This window comes from Squalius cephalus (genome assembly GCF_949319135.1).
Source record: "Squalius cephalus genome assembly, chromosome: 5".
NCBI lineage: Eukaryota > Metazoa > Chordata > Actinopteri > Cypriniformes > Leuciscidae > Squalius > Squalius cephalus.
The window spans coordinates 31476204-31502442 of record NC_137126.1 but is presented as its reverse complement, the minus strand read 5'-3'; the positions used below and the strand labels follow the sequence as shown (position 1 = coordinate 31502442).

General features: G+C 39.0%; 1 pseudogene across 1 annotated transcript; it reads right to left on the bottom strand.

The window, feature by feature from the left end:
- Window positions 1-1756: 1756 nt before the first annotated feature.
- Window positions 1757-18337, bottom strand: LOC307159131 (myosin heavy chain, fast skeletal muscle-like; annotated as a pseudogene). Its single transcript, XR_013824060.1, has 38 exons — window positions 18114-18337; window positions 17887-18030; window positions 17646-17802; window positions 17514-17541; window positions 17294-17408; window positions 17047-17139; window positions 16824-16887; window positions 16632-16730; window positions 16226-16555; window positions 15958-16076; window positions 15717-15863; window positions 15456-15626; window positions 15028-15328; window positions 14838-14908; window positions 14596-14683; window positions 14370-14487; window positions 14152-14275; window positions 10822-10862; window positions 8629-8893; window positions 8296-8538; window positions 8014-8190; window positions 6178-6323; window positions 6003-6093; window positions 5530-5919; window positions 5325-5451; window positions 4822-4940; window positions 4539-4735; window positions 4272-4455; window positions 3999-4164; window positions 3762-3886; window positions 3349-3657; window positions 3025-3228; window positions 2814-2939; window positions 2553-2723; window positions 2320-2424; window positions 2146-2241; window positions 1937-2068; window positions 1757-1844 (listed from the first exon to the last, which is right to left on the bottom strand). The product of XR_013824060.1 is annotated as a myosin heavy chain, fast skeletal muscle-like (transcript).
- Window positions 18338-26239: the final 7902 nt, after the last annotated feature.

The following is a 26239-nucleotide window of genomic DNA, read 5'->3' as shown; positions in this document are numbered from 1 at the left end:
TTTACTGTACCTATGTTTATATTTATTTTTCATTTTATTGCTTTGCTTGATGAGTTTGCATTCCATGGACAGGCACTCTCAAGTATCAGATTTATTGCTGTGCCTTATGTAAAAAAAAAAAAAGAGACCTGTATGTAGGACTGCAATGTTAGAACTATGTCTGTTCTTGGCTCCAGTACAATTGCATGACTGTCTTTTTTGATGTTTTTAGTTTTAATTTAAAATACTTATATACACATAACCTTTAAGACTGTCAGATAAAAAGGTCAAACAATGGACAAGATTGATAAAGTCTTATATTCACATTTATTTATTTGTATAGCGTTTTTCACAATACATATCTTTTCAACTTTACAGCTATACATGCAGTGCATAACAACTATTAGCTTTACAGAAAATGCATGAGTCCACATTACACATGATATGCTCTTGTCCTGACAGTGACAGATGTCTTTAATGCTTGCAAAGTCTCCATGACATATTCCAAATGCTTATGCTGCATCATCAAAGAGTACCTGATACTGTTAGCTTATATATATTTCATTGGACTAGTGTGCCATAGATTGGTAAATCCATGTGACCCACAAGGCAATTAATTTCTTTCAGACCATAATAATAATAAGATGTATCACTGACAGAGCACATGAGGATGTGGTGTTTGTGTCATCATTATAATAATTACCTTCATCATCATCATCATCATCTTTGCTAGTAAGCAGTAATTTGAACCCCTCTCACACATACTATTCATGAATCATGACTATACATGATTTCAAGGATCATATTTTATTCTCACAGCTAATACACATACATTCTTATTTTATTGCATATTCTTTCTGTCAAGGCATTACCATCCTTACTCTTTGAGATATTTTGTTTTATTACACATGTATTTGGAAATATGGACAACATCAGTTTAGGTAAGATGTGGTTAGTACATCAAGTATTAGACAGATATTTGTTTAATGCTTCACAATTACAATTGCTCAGAAATGTTTGCATCAATACAAACACATTTATGCCATGTGTGCTGATCTATATTGTTGTGTATAATAATTTAAACTAACCTACTTCTGCAGAGTTTCAAAACAAAACAAAACAAAAATAACACTGTACAAAGAACATGACCAAGTGGACTGTCTGGACCATGTCTTTGGTTTCATCATTAGGAGCCGTTAAATCAAGCACAACCCAGTCAAGTACGGGTGCTGGATCTCATATATAATGTAAGTAACAAAGTAAAGATCCGCACACCGGAGAGCTCCCATTTACATGATTTATTAATGTGTGACGTTTCGGGCCTTTCCTCAGACAGACTGACTTAAATGATAAGACTTTTGTTTCATCATTAAAATTTGTTTTGTTTTTATAATATAATATATAGGTTTTATTTATGTTTGCGCTGTAATCTCCTGTTAACATATCCAGTTCCTCTGGAAACTGTATCAGACTGACATGGTGAAATTCTCAACAATAAGTTCAAGGGAATTCTGTTCAAAGGAGATACCAAATTTGAGCTACACGATTAAGTTTTGTTTTTGACTTTGACACTTTTTTAATGCTAATGTAGCTATAAAGAAAAATAATATGCAGCTCGAAATCAAGTACATCAAGTTCATAAACTATTTGTTAAGCTGTATACATATCTATCAAGTGTTATAAATACCATGAAGCATACTATAGTAACAGCACAACATAAACAATAGTGAGAGAGTGAATGAGTAAATAAATAAATCAAGAAAAATTACAACAAAAGAAATTTGCTGAATTGCAAGGTTTATTGATTTCAGTTTCAGAGATGTGTAAATGGTATGTTAGGTTTTTCACTCAGCTGCCTCTTTGCCCTTGAAAAAATAGAGAGTGAACAAATACATGATTAGAATAAAAGAGAATACATGTTAAGTTTGAAAATACATGCATTAGAAAAATAAATTACCTTTCCAGCATCACGGCTCTTGGCTCTGAGCTTGTTGACCTGAGACTCAGCAATGTCAGCACGCTCCTCAGCCTCCTCAAGCTCATGCTGCACCTTCCTCAACTTGGACAGGTGAGTGTTTGCTTGTTCATCCTGCAAAGTCACATACAATTATATCAGTAACTTAATATGTTCACAGGGTGTTTATATTTCTCAAATGAGATACTCACAGCTTCTTCAGCCTGTCTCTTGTAAGCCTTGACCTTCAGCTGAAGCTTGTCAACCAGATCCTGCAGTCTGTTGAGGTTCTTCTTATCCTCCTCAGTCTGCAGATAACAAACATGGATCAGACTAGAACATGATCATATTATAGTGACCTGAACTTTACTACACATTGTTTGTACCTGGTAGGTGAGCTCCTTGACTCTCCTCTCATATTTGCGGACACCTTTAACAGCATCAGCTCCACGTCTCTGCTCTGCCTCAACTTCAGCCTCAAGCTCACGGACCTATAGTTAGTGGGAGACATTATGAAAATTATTTCAGTCAATGAAAACATGTATGTAAGTATTAAAGCATTACACAATTTATACCTTTCAGATCATAACTATTAACATCAGAATAAAGGCAATCTTAATCTTGACTCCAGTTTCTGGAGTTGTTTCTTTCCTCCTTTCATGGCCAGATTCTCAGCCTCATCCAGACGGTGCTGCAGGTCCTTCACTGTGACCTCCAGATTCTTCTTCATCCTCTCAAGGTGAGAACTGGTGTCCTGCTCCTTCTTCAGCTCTTCTGCCATCATTGCAGCCTTTTGCATTAATACAGAAAGTCACTAGATCCACATTTTTTTCAAGGACACAAGTGTCTTTTGAAACATTTGGCAGCTACTGTTGCTCACATCAGTGATGGCCTTCTTGGCTTTCTCCTCTGCATTTCTGGCTTCCTGTACAGTGTCATCAACTTCACTCTGGATCTGAACAAGGTCAGCCTCAAGCTTCTTCTTGGTGTTCAGGAGACTTGTGTTCTACAAAATGGAAAGCAAAAGTTTGAACATTTTAAATGGTGCTCTCAATTTTCTTAATTTCATTATAAAACCAAAATGCCCTTACCTGAGAGTGCAGCAGCCCAACACGCTCACTGGCGTCCACCAGCTCTTGTTCAGCCACTTTGCGGCCTCTCTCTTTCTGCTCCAGAGCAGCTCTCAGCTCCTCAATCTCAGACTGCATCAGAGTGTTTCTGCGCTCCACCATGGCCACCTGCTCCTTCATGTCTTCCTGTCCTCTCTGGGCATCATCAAGGTGCAGTTGGGCATCCTGAACATAACAATAGCTTTAGAATGAGCTTTCAATGTGCTTTCTGGTGATCTGAACCTAACAAAAGTTAGATTATACAAACATATTAATACATCACAAAGTCGAACAGAAGTCAAATACCTTGAGTTGTCCCTGAACGTTCCTGAGCTGTTTCTGGGCCTCAGCAGCCTGGCGATTGGCGTGACTCAGCTGAATCTCCATCTCATTAAGGTCTCCCTACATCTTCTTCTTGATTCTCAGGGCATCATTCCTGCTCCTGACTTCAGAGTCCAGAGTGCCCTGCATGGATTCAATGACTCTCTGGCTGTTCCTCTTGATCTGCTCCATCTCCTCATCCTTCTCTGCAAGCTTCCTGTCAATCTCTCCCTTGATCTGGTTTAGCTCAAGCTGGACTCGAAGAATCTTGGACTCCTCATGCTCAAGTGTACCCTATGAAAAATAAAGCAACATTTAAATATCAGAATGAAAATATTCAGTAACAAAACAGTATGATGGTTCTAGCAAGATTTCCATATTGATCTTCAGATACTCACTTCAGCCTCCTCCAGGGCGGTCTGAATCTCTGCCTTCTCAGTCTCCACTGTCTTCTTGGCCTTTTCCAGCTCATGGATGCTCTTACCAGTCTCACCTATCTGCTCTGTCAGATCTGAAATCTCCTCTATAGAAAGAAAAAACATTATCTGTAATCATAATCACATGTATTTACTTTTTAAAGCTCATTTAGAATTAGAACATTGAAGTCTTTTCTAATTTAACGGTTTTGTTCTTACGCTGCAGATTCTTGTTCTCTCTCTTGAGGGTCTCCAGCTGATCCAGGCTCTCCTCATAGGAGTTCTTCATCTTGAACAGTTCAGTACTGAGTGAACGAGCCTCTTTTTGGGCTCCTTCCAGCTCTGCCTGACCTTCCTCATATTTCTGCTTCCATTCTGCCAGGACCTTTGGTGGAGATATTTTAGGATCGGTTTGTATATAACATGTTTAACAAAGCCCATTCCAGCTATATTTTTTTAAGAGAATATCATATAATGACTCAGATAGTTTACCTTGTCAAAGTTCCTCTGTTTCTTGTCAAGGTTAGCAGCCAAACCATTGGCTCTCTCCACATCGATCATGAGGTCCTCCACCTCACCCTGGAGTCTCTGTTTGGTCTTCTCCAGAGATGCACATTTGGAGTTTACGGCCTCAATTTGTTCCTCTGCCTCTTGCAGACGCTGAGCCAGCTTCTTCCTGTTAAGTAATACATATTATTTTGAATTCTAATCTATAAAATAGCTGTGAGAATTGGGAATATTATATAATAATATACATACTTGGACTCTTCAAGCTCCTCCGTGCGCTGGATGGCATCAGTTTCATATTTGGTTCTCCACTGAGCAACCTCACTGTTGGCCTTTGACATTCCCCGCTGCAGCTCAGCCTTTGCCTCCTGCTCTTCCTCAAACTGCTCACGGAGCAGGTCACAGTCATGACGGGCTGATTGCACAGCATGGGCCAGTGCGTTCTTAGCCTAGGAGACAAAGTCACATAATATTAGATTGTCTCTGCAGTAAAGTAATTGACAAGTATGTGCATGTATTAATTATGCTGTATTACCTTAACCTCCTCTTCAATCTGCCTCTTTAGCTCCTCAATTTGCTGAGTGAAAGCTTGTTTGCCTCTGGTGAGCTGAGAAACCAGAGCCTCCTTCTCCTCCAGCTGACGGCCAAACTCACCTATTGAGATTTACATTTACAAAAACATTTGTAAGATGTAATGATGGTGAGGAAAATGGTTTATATTGATTTTAATGGAGGGAAGAAGAACTGTTTTTATGACAGTAGTGCCAATTCTTTACAGTCGATACACTAATTGCAGAGAGAACTAATTTAGTGCACTGCTATCAGTCTAGTTTATGTTTGACTGTATCACACTAAACCACAACATGCTTAAAATCCTTTCAGAAAAGTTGCATATCCAACATTCTCTTTAATGTGTGCCAATGCCAGTGTTTAAACAATTTTGCAACTATAGGTTTGTGTTTATATAAGTAATTTGTTAGTGGAGGAAATTAAATATATATTTATAATTTTGAGATATTTTGCCTCAAAAACCATTACCATTCTCAGTTTGAAGTCTTGCTCTTTGAGCACTGAGGTCATTTATCTGGCGAAGGTTCTCGTCATTCTTGGACTTAATTTCACTAAGTTGGTCCTCAAGTGTGCGGCACATCTTCTCAAGATTAGCCTGTAAACACATTTGACTTGTCTCAAAGAATCTTAACCACATATTTCCTTAAAAGTATTTTAGAAACAGTTCTCAAACCTTTGCTTTGGCAACAGCCTCCATGTTGCTGGAAAGATCATCAATCTCCATTTTGTATTCACTCTTCTCTTTCTCAAGCTTCTGCTTAACACGCTGCAGGTTGTCGATTTGCTCTCCCAGCTCGGCCATACTGTCTGCCTGCTTCTTGCGGAGGGCAGCAGCAGTAGCTTCATGCTGAAGGGTGGACTCTTCAAGATCACGACGCAGCTTCTGGAATTCAGCTTCACGCTTCTTATTCATCTCGATCTGAGCAGCAGTGGCTCCTCCAGCCTCCTCAAGCCTCTCACTGATCTCCTCAAGTTCCCTGGAGAGATCAGCTCTCTGCTTCTCAACCTTGGCACGAGCAGCACGCTCAGCCTCGATCTCTTCCTCAAGTTCCTCAATGCGGGCCTATGGTGGAAAGTAGTTAATTTGATTTTTATTGTTCAGCATTTAATTATTTTGATCGTAATGTTGAAAAAATCTCAAAATACCTGAAGCTCCTTGATCTTCTTTTGGAGTTGAGCACCCAGAGATTGTTCATCTTCTATCTTGCTGAGCAACTGACTTGTTTCAAAGTCTTTTCTGTGTGTAAAATGAGAAAACAATGAATGATCTGAAATAAACGAAAACCATTATTTTTTATAAGAATTTGCAAAGAATTCCTACTTCTTCAGCTTCTCCTCAGATTGCTGCTTGTCATTATCCAGGTCCATGATGGACTCTTGAGCTAATTTCAGGTCTCCTTCAAGCTTTCTCTTGGCTCTCTCCAGGTCCATGCGGAGCTTCTTCTCTTGTTCAAGGGAACCCTCAAGCTACAGGACAATGATAAACAGTCATGGTCAAAATTGATGGCACCCCTGGTAAATATGATAAAAAATGGCTGTAAAAAATAAATCTGCATTGTTTATCCTTTTGATCTTTCCTTCAAAAAATTTGCAAAAATCTAACCTTTCATTGAAGTAAAAGAATTGAAAGTGGGGGGTAAATCACATTATGAAATAAATGTTTTTCTCCAAAACACGCTGGCCATAATTGTTGGCACCCCTAGAATTTTTTATGAGAAAAATATCTCTGAAGTATTTTCCCATTAATATTTACATTTTTAAGCACACCAGGGTGACTAGGAACATGAAATTGTCCAGCTGTGACTTCTTGTTTCACAGGAGTTTAAATATGAGGAAACACAAAGGCCAAATCCCCTGAATCATCAATCACAATGAGGAAAACCAAAGAATATAGTTCTGATGTGCAGCAAAAGATTGTTGAGCTTCACAAAATAGAGAGTGGCTGTAAGAAAATATCTAAAGAATTGAAAATCCCCATTTTGACCATCAGGGCAATAATTAAGAAGTTATAATCAACTAAAGATGTTACGAATCTGCCAGGAAGTGGACGTGTGTCTATATTGTATTAATGGACGGTGAGGAGGATAGTTTGAGTGGCCAAAGACTCTCCAAGGATCATAGATGGAGAATTGCAGGGATTAGTTGAGTCTTGGGGGTCAAAAAGCCTAAAAAAAAATTATCAAACAACCCCTAAATCACCACATGTTGTTTGGGAGGGTTTCAAGAAAAATCCTCCTCGCTCCTCCAAAAACAAACTCCAGCATATTCAGTTGTCAGACACGACTGGATCTTCAAAAGGGACCGGATTCTATGGTCAGATGAAACAAAAAAAAAGGCTTTTTGGCAGCAAACTCACCAGATGTGTTTGGTGCAAACAGGGATAAAAAGTACCCCATGCCTACGGTTAAATATACTGCTGGATCTTATATGTTGTGGGCCTATTTATTTGCTGGAGGTCCTGGACATCTTGTTCAGATACATGGTATTATGGATTCTAGCAAATACCAACAGATAAAAAATCAAAACCTGACGGCCTCTGCTAGAAATCTTATAATGGGCCGTGGTTGGATCTTCCTTCAGGACAACGATCCAAAACAAACATCAAAATCAACACAAAAATGGGTAACTGAGCACAAAATTAAGCTTCTGCCATGACCGTCCCAGTCCCCTAAACTGAACACTATAGAAAATGAGTGGGCTGAACTGAAGAGGAGAAGCACCAACATGAACTTGTGAATCTGAAGGATCTGGAGAGATTCTGTATGGAGGAATGGTCTCTGATCTCTTGTCAGGTGTTCTCCAAACTCATCAGGCATTATAGGAGAAAACTCAGAGCAGTTATCTTGGCAAAAGGAGGTTGCAAAAAGTATTTAATAACAGGGTGCCAACAATTATGGCCAGCGTGTTTTGGAGAAAAACATTTATTTTATAATGTGATTTACCCCCCACCTTCAATTCTTTTACTTCAATGAAAGGTTAGATTTTTGTGAATTTTTTGAATGAAAGATCAAAAGGATAAACAATGCAGATTTATTTTTTACAGCCATTTTTTTATCATATTTATCAGGGGTGCCATCAATTTTGACCACCACTGTATAAAATATGTTGATAGCAGAAAACACAGTTAATTAATAACATGTTTGCATAATCAACTTACATCATCAACTTGCTGCTCAAGCTTTGTTTTGGATTTAGTCAGGGTGTTGACTTTGTCCTCCTCGGCCTGAAGATCATCCAGTGTCTGCTGATGTGCCTCTTGGAGGGCTTTCTTCTCCTTTGTAAGCTTGGCAATGCTCTCATCCTGAGCTGCCATTTCCTCAGTCAAGTTCTTAACCTGTATTATTTTTGTTCCAAATAAGCTTATATTTTACAGTTCATATTATATATCAACATATCAAATAGAGATTAAATCTAATCTTAGACCAACTCAATCTCCAACCTTATTCTCAGTGGCATGTTTCTCCTTCTCCACTTTAGCCAAGGTGAGCTCCAGGTCATCAATGTCTTTCTTAAGCTCAGAGCACTCATCCTCCAGTTTCCTCTTCTTGGCTGTCAGTTCAGCATTGATTTCTTCCTCATCCTCCAGTCTCTCAGTTGTCTCTTTGCGTTTAGCTTCAAGCTGGATTTTGCTTTTGATCAGACCCTCACACCTCTCCTCAGCATCTGAGAGATTCTCAGATTCCTGTTAATAACAAGTTGCTATATCATTGGAAACAGCATTGCTCAATTTAATGGAGCCTAAATTCAATTAAATCAATTCAAGAATACTCACAGATGCTACTTGCAGCTGCAGATCATTTTTCTCTTGCAGCAGTGCTACCATCTTCTCTTCAAGCTCCTTCTTTTTGGCTTCAGCCTTGACAAGATCTTCTTTGCATTTTGCAAAGTCCTCTTTCATGGTTGCCAGCTCCTTCTCAGTCTCGGCACTCTTCAGCAGAGGCTTAATCTTGTAATAAACCTTCATCCATGGCCAGTGTTTGACATTCATGAATGAGCGGATATTGTATTGGAGGGTGTAAATTGCATCCCTTATGAAACTATTTGGAAATTCAAATGCAGAATTATTGGTAAATGGACTTTTTAAACCAGTCAATAAAAATATTTCCTTCAATTTATGGGTCAAAAATATTTGTATAGAGTATTTTTAAATACATTTATAAGCCTATTTGACAAGAAGATGGGCTTGCATAGACAGATAAATATTTTTATTGATAACCCATTAACACTGTAAATTAATGCGGGTTATGAATCATTGTTGTGCAATTTCCAACTGAAAAAGTTGGACCTGGGCCTTAAACCGACTCTCCTTTTCCCTGCCAGGCTGTTCATCAGGCCCGAAACCAGGCCTCGACGCCACCTCCCCTCCCCGAAAGCTGCTCAGGACTTCATCGCTTCTCAACAACAAAGCAGCGCGAGACCCACGGAGGACGGGTAACGTAACTCGCTTAGCTTTGTGACGGCGGAGCTAGACCTGCACGACTGATGGTTTACTGCCATCTTTACTCCCTTTCCAAGGGCTAACGTTACTGTAAACTGAGGTCCGGATGTGGTCCATTTTTAAGTACTGGATGGCTAAGACACAACAACCCACTTGCTTTATCGTTTGCTGAGCTGGTAAGACTGCTCCAGGACTTATAGCCATAAATAGCTAGTGCTACCAGCTATGCTTATGCGACTATGGGGATGTGGGTGATATGTAACTTTACATGTGCGTGCGCGCAATCGTGTGTGTATGGTGGTGTGAGTATGCACGCGCTACATTCTTTTGCAATATATTACTATGTATGTGTGTGTGTGTATGTATATGTGTGCATATGTGTGTATGTATATATGTATATACATGTTTTTTTTTTTTTTTCTTAATCTAGAGCTCCTTTCTTTATTTACTTTTATTTACCTATTTATTTATTTATTTTCTTCCATTGGCAATGTTTGTGTTCGATTTTATGGTTGATGTTAGTATTTTTGTTAGGCTGCGGTGATATGTAACTCTATATGGGCGCGCGCGCGCACGACCGTGTGTGCGTGGTGATGAGTATGCACGCGCAACATCCTTTTGCAGCCTATTTTATTTACTTTTATTTACCTATTTATTTTCTTTTGACGGTCAATGTTTGAGTTTGATTTTTTGGTTGACGTTAGCATTCTTGTTAAGCCGTGTTGGCGGACTATGGAGAAAGATGCTGTCTGAATGACGAGTTGTTTCGGTTTGTTTTGGTAATGTTCTGACACTGGACTATTTTGCTGTTCACGGGAGTTGGGGACACTACGAATTCACGCGGAAGTGTATGAGGCCTAGTCCACACGGACACGGGTATTTTTATAACCGGAGTTTTTCCTCCTGCGTTTAAAAAAAAAATCCCGTCCACACATGCTCGGTTTAAAAGAAATCTCCGCCTACATGAAAATGCAAAAAACACGCTATCATGCGTTGTCAAGAGCATGCCACACCAGCAGGCGGCGATCGTTAAGCCACGTTGGCCAATCAGAAGCCTGAATCAGAAGCAAAAACCCCGGTTTTACTGTCTACACGACAACACTGCAACCGGCGTTTCTGAAAATCCTCACCCTGGCAGGGGTTTTCAAAAATGTGCGGTTTCAGTGACCTGATACTGCGTTTCCGTGTGGACGAACGGCCGAACCGCGTAAAAAAAGTCACGGTTATAAAAATACCCGTGTCCGTGTGGACAAGGCCTAAGACACACCGCTGTGCAATGGACACTGAAAATATTGCTTGTTATTGGGGTTTTCCTGGCCAGGGGTTCCTGCCCCCCCCCCCTCCCTTTTTTCTTTTTTTTTTTTTTCTTTTTTCTATCTCTCCTTCTTCACCCCCAATCCCTGCTTCGCCTACTCAAGGAATATCAATAAGGTATGTCAAGCATGAACAATATAATTAGATTTATCTCATGGAATGTGCGGGGGGTGGGTGGCCCCACTAAGAGGGATAAGATAATGACCCACTTACAACAACTCAAAGGTGATGTGTTTTTTATTCAGGAGACCCACCTGCGCAACAGGGAGGTGACATGACTAAAAAGGGGTTGGGTTGACCATGTTTTTCATTCCAGATTTAACGAAAGGGCCAGAGGCACCGGCATTATGATTCGTAAAAACGTCATGTTTGAACCAGGTAAAGTGGTATCAGACCTCAGCGGTCGCTTTGTTATCGTCACTGGCAAATTACAAAATACACCCGTCATCTTGGCCAGCATCTATGGTCCTAACTGGGATGACTGTTCATTCATATCCAAACTATTCACGTCGCTACCAAACATTGATAATCATCATATAATTATAGGCGGGGATTTTAATCTGGTTCAAGACCCCATACTAGACAGATCGTCAAACAAACCGCACTCTGTAAGCAAATCTGCCAAAACTTTACACGACTTCGCCAAACGACTGGGCCTCTCCGACCCATGGAGGCACACTTCTCCCATGACCAAGACATTCTCTTTCTTTTCTCATGTGCACCACACCTACACACGCCTAGATTTCTTCCTTCTAGACGACAGACTGCTATCCATGATTAAATCCAGTGACTACCACAGTATCGCAATATCGGACCATGCACCTACCTCCCTTGACTTACACTTACGTGCTCACTTCAGCCCCTTCAGACAGTGGAGGTTTAACTCTTCTTTATTAGCGGAAGATTCCTACAAGCAATTTATACACTCACAGATCACTCTTTTTTTTGAGCTGAATGACTTGCCAGACACAAACAGAGGTGTAATTTGGGAGGCTTCGAAGGCTTATATTCGAGGACAGCTTATCTCCTTTGTGTCTAACTCAAAACGAGTTGAAGCGTCACAAACGTTAGACCTGTTACAGAAAATTAAGAGCATTGATGACGAATATGCGGTTAACCCGGACCCTATCCTTTACAGAGAGCGTCTTAGACTCCAGACAGACTTTAATCTCCTATCTGATAACAAGGCCAGGCTCCGTTTGCTCAAATCTAGACAGCGTTTTTTTGAGTCGGGGGATAAAGCGGGGAAGCTTCTGGCTCATCAGGCTAGAGCTGAAGCAACCTCACAGCTTATTCCTGCCATTAGAGCCAGCTCAGGTGAGTTGCACACTGATCCTGTTATTATTAATAAAATATTTGCTGAATTTTACGCTGACCTATATACCTCTGGTTGCCCCCCTATTGCGGACGAGACGCCTATCGATATGATTTTCCCCCAAGTGGACGCAGAATCAGTGAAAGTCCTAGGTGCCCTTATAACCACTGCCGAGGTTCAGGGAGCCATTAATTCCCTACAGAGCGGTAAATCCCCAGGGCAGGATGGCTTCACTGTAGAGTATTACAAAACCTTTTCCGCTTTTTTCGCACCAGCCCTAAAAGATATGTACAACAAGGCTTTTCATCAGCGTCGCCTTCCGGATACCCTATCTAAAGCCACCATCTCCCTAATTCTTAAGAAAGGGAAAGACCCCCTGCTCTGCGGCAGCTACAGGCCAATCTCGCTTCTCAACGTAGATCTCAAAATTCTCGCAAAGGTTCTTGCACTCCGTCTTCAACGGACTTCAAGATCAGACAGGGTTTATGCCGGGCCGACAGTCTTTCCATAACACTAGACGGCTACTCGACATCATTCACTCATCAAAGAATGGGATCCCAGAAATTGTGGTGTCCCTCGATGCCGAAAAGGCATTCGACAGGGTCGAGTGGGGATATCTGTACGAGGCAATGGATAGGTTCGGTCTGGGTGAGAATTTTATCTTATGGGTCAGATTATTATACTCATCCCCGACGGCATCTGTTCAAACTAATGACGTGTTATCCCCTCCTTTCCCACTTCGGAGAGGCACCAGACAGGGTTGTTCCCTGTCTCCACTTCTATTCGCAATAGCAATAGAACCTCTGGCCATCTGGCTCCGTGCGGAGGAAGGCTTCAAGGGCATCACACGATTTGGCGTAACTCATAAAGTTTCACTACATGCCGATGACTTGCTCCTGTATATCTCTAACCCTGTCACCTCACTCCCTGTCATTTTGAATGTTTTGGAACGGTTCTGTACGTACTCCGGATATAAGCTCAACTACCAGAAAAGTGAGCTTTTGGCAATAAATTCTCTGGCTAAGCAGCTCCCACGCTCGTTATCGGCATTTAAGTGGAATAACGACGGATTTATCTACTTGGGGGTTCATATTACAACGACCGTGTCTGACTTGTTCCACAAAAATTTCGTACCTCTGGTCGCAAAAACTGTAAGTGATTTCGACCGATGGGCGGTCCTACCACTCTCCCTCGTAGGCCGGGCAAATTTGATCAAGATGGTTATCCTCCCCAAATTCCTTTATATGTTACAGCACATCCCTGTACTCATCTCCAAATCTTTTTTTGACAAACTGGATACAGTGATATCTAAATTTCTGTGGGGCGGCAAACCTGCCAGGATCCGCAAAACGATCTTGCAGTCCCCTAAGTCCGAGTGGGGCCTGGCCCTCCCCAACTTTAGACGATATTATTGGGCAGCTAACATGCAAAAACTTTTATACTGGATGAGTAGGGATGCCTCACCTCCTGCCTGGGTACATTTGGAGCGATCAAGCGCACGCTTCCCGTTGCGGTCGGTCCTATGCTCCCAACTCCCTTTGCCTTCAGGACCTGCAGGCTCGTGCCCGATTGTATCCCTCTCACTCAAGATCTGGAGTCAGATTAGGAAGTGCCTAGGTTTACAGGGTCCCTCCATCCTGACACCACTGCTCCAAAATCATGTCTTTACCCCCTCAAGATCAGATTTGGCATTCAGGGCCTGGCATAGTAATGGTATCACTAGTGTTAAGGACCTATACAAGGATAGCATATTTGCATCCTTCACAGAGGTCTCATCTCTTCACAACTTGCCAAAATCACACCTCTTCCGCTTTTTTCAGATTAGAGATTTTGTTAAGAAAACATTTCCCCACTTTCCAAACCCCCCTACATCAGCATTTCTGGGCACGTGGAGCCCTTTCCTGGGGCTGGTTAATTCCCTCAACCTGTCCCCTGATTTGGAGGTTTGAATACCTACCCCCTTTTTTTTTTTTTTCTTTACTGATGAATGTCTGTTGGTATGCATGGGTCTGTGTGTCTGTCTTCGTTTATGGGGTTGGGTTGGGCTGGGTTGGGTTGGGTTGGGTTGGGTGGGGAGGGGATCGGGTCCAGGTGTCACTTCGATCCCATTTTGTAACGTTTATTGTTAACTATACATCTGTTACCTGGTGTTGGAAAAAAAAGTCAAATCTACTCAATAAAAAAAGTAAAAAAAAAAAAAAAAGAAAGTTGTAAAGCTGAATATTAACCTTTGTGGTTCCAAATCTGTACTCATCATGATTAACGTCGATGGATCCCAGGAGCTTCTCACTGGCCTTCTTGTTATCCATAAATTGTCCCTCTGGGATAACACTGGCATTCAGCACCTTGTATCTATGGAATATGGGAAGATTTATCAAAATGTTTTATATCTTCAAATAAAAAGTCTCCAAAAGGAAATTGTATTTTCATGTGGTGTCATATATACCTCTGTTTGAAGTCACCATAGAGGATTCTACTGGGAAAACCCTTTCTGCAGATTCTGATACCCTCCAATACACCGTTACACCTCAGCTGGTGGATAACCAGGAAGTTCTCCATGAGACCTATAATTTACATCATGAGCTTGGTAAATTAACATTAGCATTATTAAATACATTTACATTAAATATTGTGTTAATATGAGAATATCTGTTAGTCCTTTATTACATTACCTGGAGTCTTGGACTCATTGAGAATCAGACAACGCACAAAGTGAGGGTGGGTGCTCCTCAAGTTTGTCATGAGCTTGCCCAAGTTCTCCTGTTTAATCATGAAAAGATTTAGCATTCTCACTCACATTCTCTCAGTTGTTGATTTCTCTGATCTAGACTCAAGCAAGGTGATGTACAGTCACTGCTTCTTAAGTCCTTTCAATTGTATCAATTTTCACATTTGCTCTCTAACAAATACATACTCTGAACTGAGAAGACACAGTCTGCATGGAACCACCCTTCTTCTTGCCTCCCTTCTTGCTGCCACCAGTCTCTATTCAGATAAAGAGACAAAATAACACATTATAAAGAAAAAACAAGAAATGACTGCAACCCTGAATCAAAGTTTGGTTAAAATTATGTACATAATCATGTTAACACTCAGTTGTTTACCCTCAACAACAGGTGGGTAGAGAGTAGCCAGCAGTTTGACAGAAGACTTCTGGTACAGCTGCAGAACAGACTCATTCAGTGGATCCTTGTTCTTGTCCAGCCAGCCAGAAATGTTGTAGTCCACAGTTCCAGCGTAGTGAACCAGGGAGAAGTGGGCTTCAGCCTTGCCTTTGGCAGGCTTTGGTTTCTGGAAAGCATTGTTCTTGCCAAGATGCTGATCATACAGCTTGTTCTTGAAGGAAGTGTCTGTAGCCTTGGGGAACATGCACTCCTCTTCAAGGATGGAGAAGATACCCATGGGCTGTTTATGAATGTTGAATGTTGAATCATTACTAAAATGATTACTGTAGAATGTTGTTTCATTACTAAAAATGTAAGATTTTGAGAATGGACCATGGAAAGGAATAAATTCAAAAAACGGTCAAAACCTTCTCAACAAGCTCAATGCAAGCGGCCAAGTCCATGCCGAAGTCAATGAACTCCCAAATAATGCCCTTATTCTTGTACTCCTCTTGCTCCAGCACAAACATGTAGTGGTTGAAAAACTGTTGCAGTTTCTCATTGGTGAAGTTAATACACAGCTGCTCCATGCTGTTGAACTGGAGGAAAAAAAATAACAGAATAACATTTACTGACTTCTGAATATGATCCAATTTACCATAAAAAAGAGATAAAAGAATCATTCTTACATCAAAGATCTCAAAGCCAGCAATATCCAGCACACCAATGAAGAAGTTTCTTTGTTGTTTTGTGTCCAACATCTAGTTGATAATGACCATCCACAAGAACATCCTCTCATAGATAGATTTGGCCAAGGCGCTAACAGAGTTGTACACCTGTAAGTAGAACAGAGTGGATATTATTCTGCTTCTGCAATAATTAGCCAAAATTTTAGGTTGAACACATGGCATGCTGGAAATGTTACTATACCTGTGGCACGGTCTGGCCTTTGGTCACAAACTCATTTCCGACCTTGACTCTGGGGTAGCACAAAGCCTTCAGCATATCAGCAGAGTTCAAACCCAGAAGGTAGGCAACTTTGTCAGCGTCTGCAATTAAAAAAGTTGGAAAAAAATCCATCCCTTTTCTTGCCTTGAAAACTAAATGAAAACCGCCCTTTTCTTTGTGAAAATAGAAATACGGATCTCTCAATTCAAAGCACTGCATGTTATGACACATTAGTACAATGTAGTCTCACCCTCTGTGCCATCAGGCTCAGCCTGCTCCTCACGCTGCTTCTGCTTGAAATTCATGTTGCCATGATGAAGCACAGCTCCAGTGAACTTGTAGATGCTCATCTTTTCCTCATTACTAAAGCCCAGAATGTCAATAGCGCTCAGAAAATTACAGCTAAGAATGAGCTCTAGGATCTTTTCTGCCATATTTAAATAGAATATGTAAACAATCAAACAGCAATGACTCACATCAGTAGCATCCAGCTCCTCTTTATCATCAATGCTGGCCACTGTGATCTGACCCTGACTGCACATTGGGAAGTCATAGGGGTTGGTGGTGATGAGCGTCATGTCTGTAAAATACACAGCATTTATGAAAGAGCATCTTACAATATTATCTGAAACATTTAATGAAATATGTGCACCTACCAATAATCTCAGGCTTATGGTTGGTCATCATCTGGAAGAAGATGTGGTAGCCTCTCTCATCTGGAAGCTGGAATGACACTCTAGACTTCTCCAGCAGATCTGTTGAGAGAATGTACTTGAGTCACAATCATCTGAAGAGTGACAGACAAAGACAACTGTTCAGGATGGATCAATGAAATCGTGTCCACATACATGTCTCAATGTAAGCACTAGCCAGTTTTCCAGTGGTGCCGAAGTGAATTCTGATGAATTTACCCTGTTTAAAACAAAATTACAAATTATTATTATTATTATTATTATTATTATTATTATTATTATTATTAATGATGATAACAATAAAACAAAATCTCTTTATAAAAAAATCCAAACCAACTGACTAATTGAACTACATGTAAATAAGAAGTAGTGAACTTACAAAACGAGAGGAGTTGTCATTTCTCACAGTCTTGGCATTACCATAAGCCTCAAGCAGAGGGTTGGCAGCAATGATCTGGTCCTCAAGAGAGCCCTGTGATGTTTGAAGGGTTTTCAGTTATTTTCATTTATTTTCTATTTAATGACTAAACACTCTTTATAGGCACTTCACAAATTCACATATCATGTGAGATGAGTGTAAATCACCATCATTCAAAATAATATGTATGTAGTTTTATATCTCATACCTGCATTTTGCCAGGAGTAGGATCTTTCTTCTTTTCACCACCTGACACTGCAACTGTGGCAAAGTACTGGATGACACGTTTGGTGTTCACAGTCTTTCCAGCACCAGATTCTCCACTGGTTTATGAGAGATCAGAAGACAGAAGATGATAAGACGTGGAAGTTCCACAAGAGGAAAATGTAACTGTTCTCAACAACTCTAATTGAAGGTTTGATACATACGTAATCAGGACAGACTGGTTCTCTCTGTCTGTTAATTCAAAGGGTAATAATGTTTTAGCAATTGTTTTATAAAAAACTATGAATGTGAATTTCAACTGAAATTTAATTCAGATCTCCTAAATCAGATCTTACCAGTCAGCATGAACTGATATGCGTTGTCAGAGACAGAGAAGATGTGGGGTGGGGCCTCCATACGCTTTTTGCCTCTGTAGGCAGCCACCACTTCTGCATCATACACTGGGAGCCACTTGTAGGGGTTCACAGTTGCGCAGAAGAGTCCAGAGTAGGTCTGAAATGAGCAGAGATATGGTCAGATTGCAACAACACAGACCAAATTAACTTAAATGCTTTTTTATGTTGTTTCAGAACTTACGTAGATCATCCATGCAGCATAACGCTCTTTGAGGTTATACAGCACAGAGGCTTCATTGAGATGGGTCATCATGGCCATGTCCTCAATCTTGTCATACTTGGGAGGGTTCATTGGGTAGACGTCACCCTCCTTTACTGTTCTCTCCTATAAATTTGATCAATCATATAATAGATAGACAAAAAAAATATGTAGGACATTGTGCAATATGAGCATCTTTTAAAATTTACCTCCTTAGTTTCAAGCAAAATAACTGTGGCTTTGCCACCTTCTTTGCTCTTGATTGTTCCCTTGAGGTACAACTCTTTGTCATCAGCCACATACAGTAGCAGGCAGTCTTGGCATCAAATGGTTTGTTCTGAGCCTCAATTCTCTCTTTCTCAGGCTTACGGAGGTAAATGGCAGCCTTGCCATAAATGGCCATCTCTGCGTCCGTACTCATGGTGGCGGCTTACTGCAGTGAACAGAAGGTAACTTTATTTAATTTACATGAAATCATCACTATACATCATTCACTTTATAAAGTTTAAATTACACAATTGTCATCATCCATACACCAAGTGTAATAATATTAAAAATATATATTTATGACATTGCAATTGCACTACTACATGACAAAAATAAATTAATTAAATAAATTAACTATCCATGGCTTACAAATGAGAAATGTTTAATTATTACCAAGATAAATATGGATGAACTTTACCTTTTTCTCTTCCCACTGGTGAAATTTTTCCAGCAGCCCTGTAATAGATTTAAAATTGACGTGACCTTTCTGTTCTACAATTTCCTCTAATTTAATTATCAAACATCTTGAATGCAAACATCCAGAATATTCAATAGTCACCCTTTTCTCTATTTTCTCTAATCATCAACTATAGTAAGTGTATTTGTAACAACTAATTTCAAACAGTAATGCTTGAAGAAAGTAGAGTTCTCACCACAATCAAAAACTCTGCTGTCTCCTCAACAGTCCTCAGGGCTTGTGCATGTACCGCCTTATATTGGATTTGTTCTGCTAGCCAAGCAGAAGTTAAATATGGATAACTAATATCTAACATGACACAAATGGGAGTCAAGGAGTTAATCAGGTGAAACATTTGGCATTGACAATCATTCTGAAGATGGAAATAACTTATTTTTTGCCTTAGAGAAAAAAATTGATACATCTGATACTTTTGTTTGATACATCAATTGCATTGATATAACTGATAAGTTATAATGGCATTCAACACTACATTGAAGATGCATGTAATGTCAACAGATGTATTATGATACATCAGTGACTCTGAAACCAAGACTGGATTAGTCACACATGGATTAGTTCTTATTGAATGTACCCGTTAATTTCAAGGAGAATTATGTTGAGCTGCTTGGCTTTGTCATCACTATGCAGCAGCAGCATCCTTACTGGATAATGGATTTTTCTGACTTCAAGAGAAGTATTTGTAATTAGAAAACCTCTTAAGAAATTATAGAAATAGGTATGGGCATTTTATGTTCAGGACTAGTCTCAATATGAATTCTATTGTGATCTTTTTAAATGAGAGAGAGACCTAGAGATGTTGACAGTGATATGGCAATTGGTAGTGTCAAATGTGGGTTTGTTGTTTTTGTTACCCGGAGAAAATGTTGGAAAATGTTAGACTTAAAGGGGTGGTATAATGCCCCTTTTTACAAGATGTAAAATAAGTATGGAAGTAAAATAATTACAAATGTTTTTGAAACAAAAAAGCTTGTTGAATTGCACTACTCGAAAAAATATGCTTTGCATTAACCCTGCTTGCATTTAATGCATTGTATTTTCAGGGCTTGCATTTTTATGGGCTGAAATTCAACATGGTTGTATATTTAAGCTGTGGATATTTCAATTCAAAACATTTCACACGTTTTCATTATTAAAAATTCAATAATCCTTAATTACCTTTCAGATTTCACTTCCAAAATGTTCATTCTGTTTAAAAATACAACCTATAATATTCGACCGCCAATTTTCGGTCCATTTTATTTTGCTTTACAAATTCACTTCCACAAATTCAATGGTTCAAATTCGACAGAAAATTCAACATTTGACATCCGGGAATGGCAGGAATATCAGTAGATTGCCGATTGATGATCTCCATAGCTGTTAGTGGGCCATCACCAGCAGGGGGTGCAAGCGGCTGTTGACGAAGAAGACTAGAGCAACGGGTGAGAGACTCATTCATTCGTTGAATTACAGAAATGGAGCATATGGCAAGCCGTTTTAGCTTAAATTGTACCCAGCGTTACTCGTCGTAATTTCATTTTTACTAGTAAGAATTAAATTTGAGAGCTCTACAATTCAGTTAGAGAGCTCTCTAATTCAATTATTACTAGTAAAAATTACAATTAGAGAGCTCTCTAATTTAATTATTACTAGTAAGAATTACATTTACAGAGCTCTAATTCAATTCTTACTAGTAACAATTCCAATTAGAGAGCTCTACAAATGAATTTTTACTAGTCATATGTCTCCATTGACTTCCATTCATTTTTAATTACGGAGCTCTATAATTGAATTGTTAATAGTAAGAATTCCAATTAGAGAGCTCTACAATTGAATTGTTACTAGTAAGAATGCAATTGCAGAGCTCTTTAATTTAATTCTTACTAGTAACAATTTAAATAGAGAGCTCTCTAATCCAATTATTACTAGTAACAATTCCAATTAGAGAGCTCTCTAATTCAGTTGTTACTAGTAAGAATGTAATTACAGAGCTCTTTAATTCAATTACAGAGCTCTGCAAATATACATATCTTTAATTCGTTTTTTTACTAGTAAAAATTCAATTAGAGAGCTCTGTAATTGCATTCTTACTAAGAATTTAATTAGAGAGCTCTCTAATTGTAATTGTTAGTAATAATTGAGAGCTCTCTAATTGTAATTGCTACTAGTAAGAATTGAATTGTAGAGCTCTCAAATTTAATTCTTACTAGTAAAAATGCAATTACGACGAGTAACGCTGGGTACAATTTAAGCAAAAACGGCTTGCCATAGGAGCAAGCAGTAGGCTATTTGTGATTATTATCAGGGCAATGAATTGTGATGATTATCATATATGGAAAAGCTGATAAAGACACAAAAGCTGTGTTTACATTGAAGTCTTCACTGTTACTTTTGTACATGTAAGTTTTGCACAGCTTTCTCTGTTGTGACCGAGATTATGTTATTCCCCGATGATGATGTACAAATCAAACGTTAAATCTGAGGTAGTAGACATATATTTCTCTCGGTTGTTTAGTTTTTTTAACTTTATATTGCGGCGCTGTGCTGCAGAACTGGGGATTCCCTCAATATGTCACTCTCCAGGATTCCCCTGCAGTCTCAGGCCACTCAAAGTAACTCAATGGACAAAATACAGTGATATAAAAGACCAAACTCCCACCTTATTGGGGATGTAGGCTATATTAATAGGCTACAGGCAAGCAGATGGACTAGAATATGAACGTAACGCGCAAAGTTTCACGCTAAGCATTTTCCAGTGATATACTGGCATAAGTTCACCTGACACTGGATAGTCGCACATTTAGGGACCATCTCTAAAGTTACATACCACATCGGTACACACTTTTCTAACTTCAATAGCATTTGAAGAGAATGACTTACAGTCATAAAACCAACTGTAAAGTATTCATGTAGTTGCCAGACATGATGCACACTTTTAGATTTTTGATATTTAATAAAATAAACTGTCAAATCATGTGTAGGCCTACATATTGTTATTTTTTTCAGTACCACATGAGCTCATATTTATTTTAATATCAACTATCTAAAAAGTGTGCATCATGACACCTACATGAACACTTTACAGTTGGTTACCCTTTAAATGCAAATGAGCTGCTGCTCCCGGCACAGAGGGCGGAGCTTCAAGAAGTCAGAAACTGTTCTGCCTTTTATGTTTAAACTGGAGTCGGACAATGATGAAGAGACTCAAGAAGAAGTCAACATGTAGAATGCAACAGCAAAAAGTGAAAAGACGGATGCAACAGCTTGTGCAGACTCACAAATGTGCTCTACTACAACAACTCTTCCTCTTCTCAACATGGACTGTATTTGTTGTAGTCCTTAAAAAAACAATTTCTTTAAAAGCTAATATCTTCCTTTGCCTAGAACTTTGAGCGTTGTAACTTTGCAGATGTTGTTTATGCTCAAACAGCAACATTACACAAAAACTAAAGTTAGAAAAGTGAAATCATATTCAACCACCCCTTTAACGTTCAAACATCAGAAGCCTCTGTCAAACTGGAAGCATGCTACATTCATCAACAATTTATCAGTATAACAATGTATGTATTGCACTATACAATGTACTGTATGTACCCCCCCCCCCCATGTTAATCATGTTAAACCATTTTTTGAAATGTTTTGCTTAAAATGTTTGAGAAATATTTTTTTAGTTGATATATTGTTATATAATGGAAAAATACATTAAAGGTCCCATTTTTCGTGTGTTTTTGAAGCTTTGATTGTGTTTACAGTGTGCAATATAACATGTGTTCATGTTTCGCGTGTAAAAAAAAACAGTATTTTTCACACAATTTACTTATCTGTATACCGCTGTTTTCACTGTCCTAAGAACGGGCTGATGACTTCCTTGTTCTATGAAGTCCCTCCTTCAGAAATACGTAACGAGTTCTGATTGTGCCAGCGGTTCCTGTGTTGTGATTCGACAGCAGCTTAGTGCACGTTGCCCGGAAAGGTCACGCCTCTTACCATAACGTGGAGATGCACGTTCTAAGTACAGCGTCCCTGGGAAGGCCAAACAAAGGTGATTGGACTCCGGGATGAAAATAACAGCGTCTCGACGACATGGCGACAAACACACTCTACAAACGCAACTCTTCCTCTTCTCCGTGGGAGCGCAACAAGACCACGCCCCCTTTTTTTGTGTATTCCTGTGGGCGGAGGTTAGTCAAAAAACTGTTCTAGTGACGTCATTAAAGAAGGAAGTAGAGGAATGTAGTCCAAACCGGCCGTTCACTGTAAAATATCTCGCTTGGCATTGAACTTTGAGCTTTATAATTTTACAGATATTATTTATACTCTAACAACAACATTACACACTAACTAAAGTTTGAAACATGGGATCACGAAGAACGGGACCTTTAAGTTTGTCTAAAATGTCAACAATCATGCTTCACATGTGATATATTAGATATTAACAATATTGCAATATCACCTCAAACATTCAATCAAAAACATCATTCACTCAAGAACAGACATCAACACTAGCATAACATTTGCCACAGCAGGGCAATTTTTTTACAGCAGGGCAAATGAGTGTAGCACTGAGCCTGCACATTCTTAGCATACATGGCTTTTAGTAGGTTAGGCAAGTGAGTAAAAGAGATACAAGCCAAGATAGACAATCAAATTAAAAGGCAACCAAAATGAAAGTTTTACAGCATTACATGCACATTCTGTAAAGTAAAACTGTTTTAATTACTTCCAATGGTGATCATGAAAAAATATTTAATTGCAATTATTTGAACTTCTGCCCTGAAACTATCAGTCTCCTCATACTTAATAGAATGTTTTTAACAATCTTTGGAAAGAACACGATTCATTTTCCAAGACCAACATTCAAGATCTTTTTTTTTTTCTCAACATACTTAAGATGTATACTAGGTGAAGCTTCTTCAATACATCAGAAAACGCTAAATGTGAATAACAGATGTATTCCTGAGCAAAACTGTTCCTTTATGCTCACACATTTATGTTGTGCATGTAACTGAAATGTGAAGATGTTGACAAATGAAACATTTATTGAGCCGTAAATCTTAATTTTCTCATTACACGTTCATTCCACAGACAGTGGAGAGTGGCCACTGATGACCTTCTCACTATTTCAACACCATCCTTCCTCCTGAATAGCTTAAGGCTTGTAATGTAATTGGAGATTCCCTGTGCTGTATTTTTGGCATGTCCACCATGTGTGCACTCAGTAAGTTAAATGACGGTGCCAAGTGGCAGTTCCACATGCCGCGGTGTTATATGGTGTATATTTACAGGCTTAGTTCCAACCCACAATTTAATCTGGCATGTACTAACAACAGCCATCATAAACATTTTAATAGGCTCAGACTCTGTATAATACAACTGATGGCACATTGATTGGTCTTAATTGACTTATTGATGCAAGAAATAGATACATTTCTTAAAAAACTTTTAGAAAAAAAAACTTTTAGAAAAGTTTTTAATAGCTGTTTACGCTAATTGATTTTTAACATAAATTGACATTTGATTGTGTAAAATCTATATGCGGACATACTGATCCCTTGACAACTTGTATGAATGACTTAGAGGAAGTTGTTTGTGCCTTTAGCAACAAATTAAATTCTGCTAGATATGGATAGAGATAAATTATGTGTGTTCTTTGCACACTTACACACTATATCCAGGTCAGAGTCTAATAAAACCTAATGAACATTAAAGTCTTTAGTTAACTCTTTGGAATCATTTCAATATAAAATTCATAGTCAGAAATCAAGAAACTCAGGAAAACCATCATATGGTAAACGTTGCCAATGGAGCTCTTCTACAGATTTATAGCTTGTGGTAGATGCTCGATTGTCTGTCAGCAACATACATCTGGCTATTTTAAAGTATTTAGTCATTTTATGGATGCTGAATTGGCACTCCATTCTATAAGTAACAGAGGACACATCCTCTGGCCAACTCATGTTAGAGAAATATTTGAATCATACAAAGATAATAGAACAAAATACTGATATACATTTTCCCAAATATACATTTGGGAACATGTTGCTGTTTTTACCATGAATAGTGTAACTGAGACATGTAACTTGATTACTGCTCCTGACCAATGTAATGAAAGCTATGGAACACATCCAAAAATAGTCAAGGTACAACTGTAGAGGTAAGAAGAAACCTCTCTCCGTACTTTTGATCATCTCCAAGAAGGACCAAAGAAGGAAGGCTTTGGGTTTCACAACTGCCACGACCTGCTGCACAAGCAGTGTGCTTGTGGGAAGTTCAGTACACACAGTCTGGTGTGAACTCTATGGCTTTAAATAGCACCATCTAGAGGATGTGACATGAAGCTCTACTCGGCTGCATGATGCTGAGATTTAGTTATGCAAACCTAATAGGCCTATTTCACAAAAATGGCCGCCGAGACCGGAAGTAGGGTAAACTCTTTTCCGGTGAAAGCGCTAGCAGTAGCAGTCGGAGGACAAATGCGGAGACTAAAAGCGGCCAGTCCTCTTGCGTACCTTTTTATGTTTGCACTCATAGAAGAAACAGCCCTATTTATAATTGCACAGCATTCCTTGTGACGAAATGTTGAAAAAAGCGCTGGATTTGAGCTATACCGAGAGAAGAGGGGCACTTTTTTGTGTGTTAAGCACTTCACGGAGGATGAAGTCCGTGTAACTTACGAGTCTACGAGAGTCCGGTCGTACGAAGTTAAGTCACGCCAGACACAGACGGCAAAAAGACGTGTCTGTGGTGTGAAGGAGTAAGCAGATGTTGAAAATGGAGTGTTGATGCCGGTTCGGGAGCGTCTGTTCGGGAGTGATGCCCTGACAAAATATGTTTATATTGCACGATTGTTATCTGATTTGCACGTCATGCACTTTTATTTATTATTAACAGTTGGCAAATTAAAATTGTTTGTAGAAGTTGTTTTCTGTAACTTTCTTAAAAATGAGTGTACACGGAGCAGTTTTTCCGTGAGCGGGACTGGAAAACCCGGAGTGGATCAGGAGCGGAGTGATAACACATCGCTTAGAGTGGAGAGAGGAACATGCTTTTGCTCCGCTCCACTCCAGGCTTTGATCACATCCCCATAAGCAGGATGAATAGCCTACGCCTAGTCTTTCCCATTCAAACTAAAATTAAGACATTTATTACACTATTTGAGAAATGTAAGCATATTTACATCATTACAATTATGAACAGTGAATTTAAGATATAAGGACAGGGGGGAACCCTGATATTGACGGAAATCCGTCGTATACTCTCGTAGCGACTGAGAATAATCCATGTAGTTAAATATTATGAAGTGTATTACTGAATATACAATTACATACATTATGATATATTAGTAAATATATGTCTCACATTTTTAAATATATGAAAATTCTTTATGTATTATTCAATATATTGTAATATTAACACAATATATTATTCTCTATATTTTCAAACCATTCAGTATATTGATCATTCATATATAGGGAAATATATTTTCTTTTCATAAGGGGACCCGACAGTAAAATGTGATTTTGTAACATCATGATTTTTTAAAACATGTAATATCACTCACTTCATTCATGTTTTTAGTCTAACCATTTTTTTATTATTTGCCTTAAT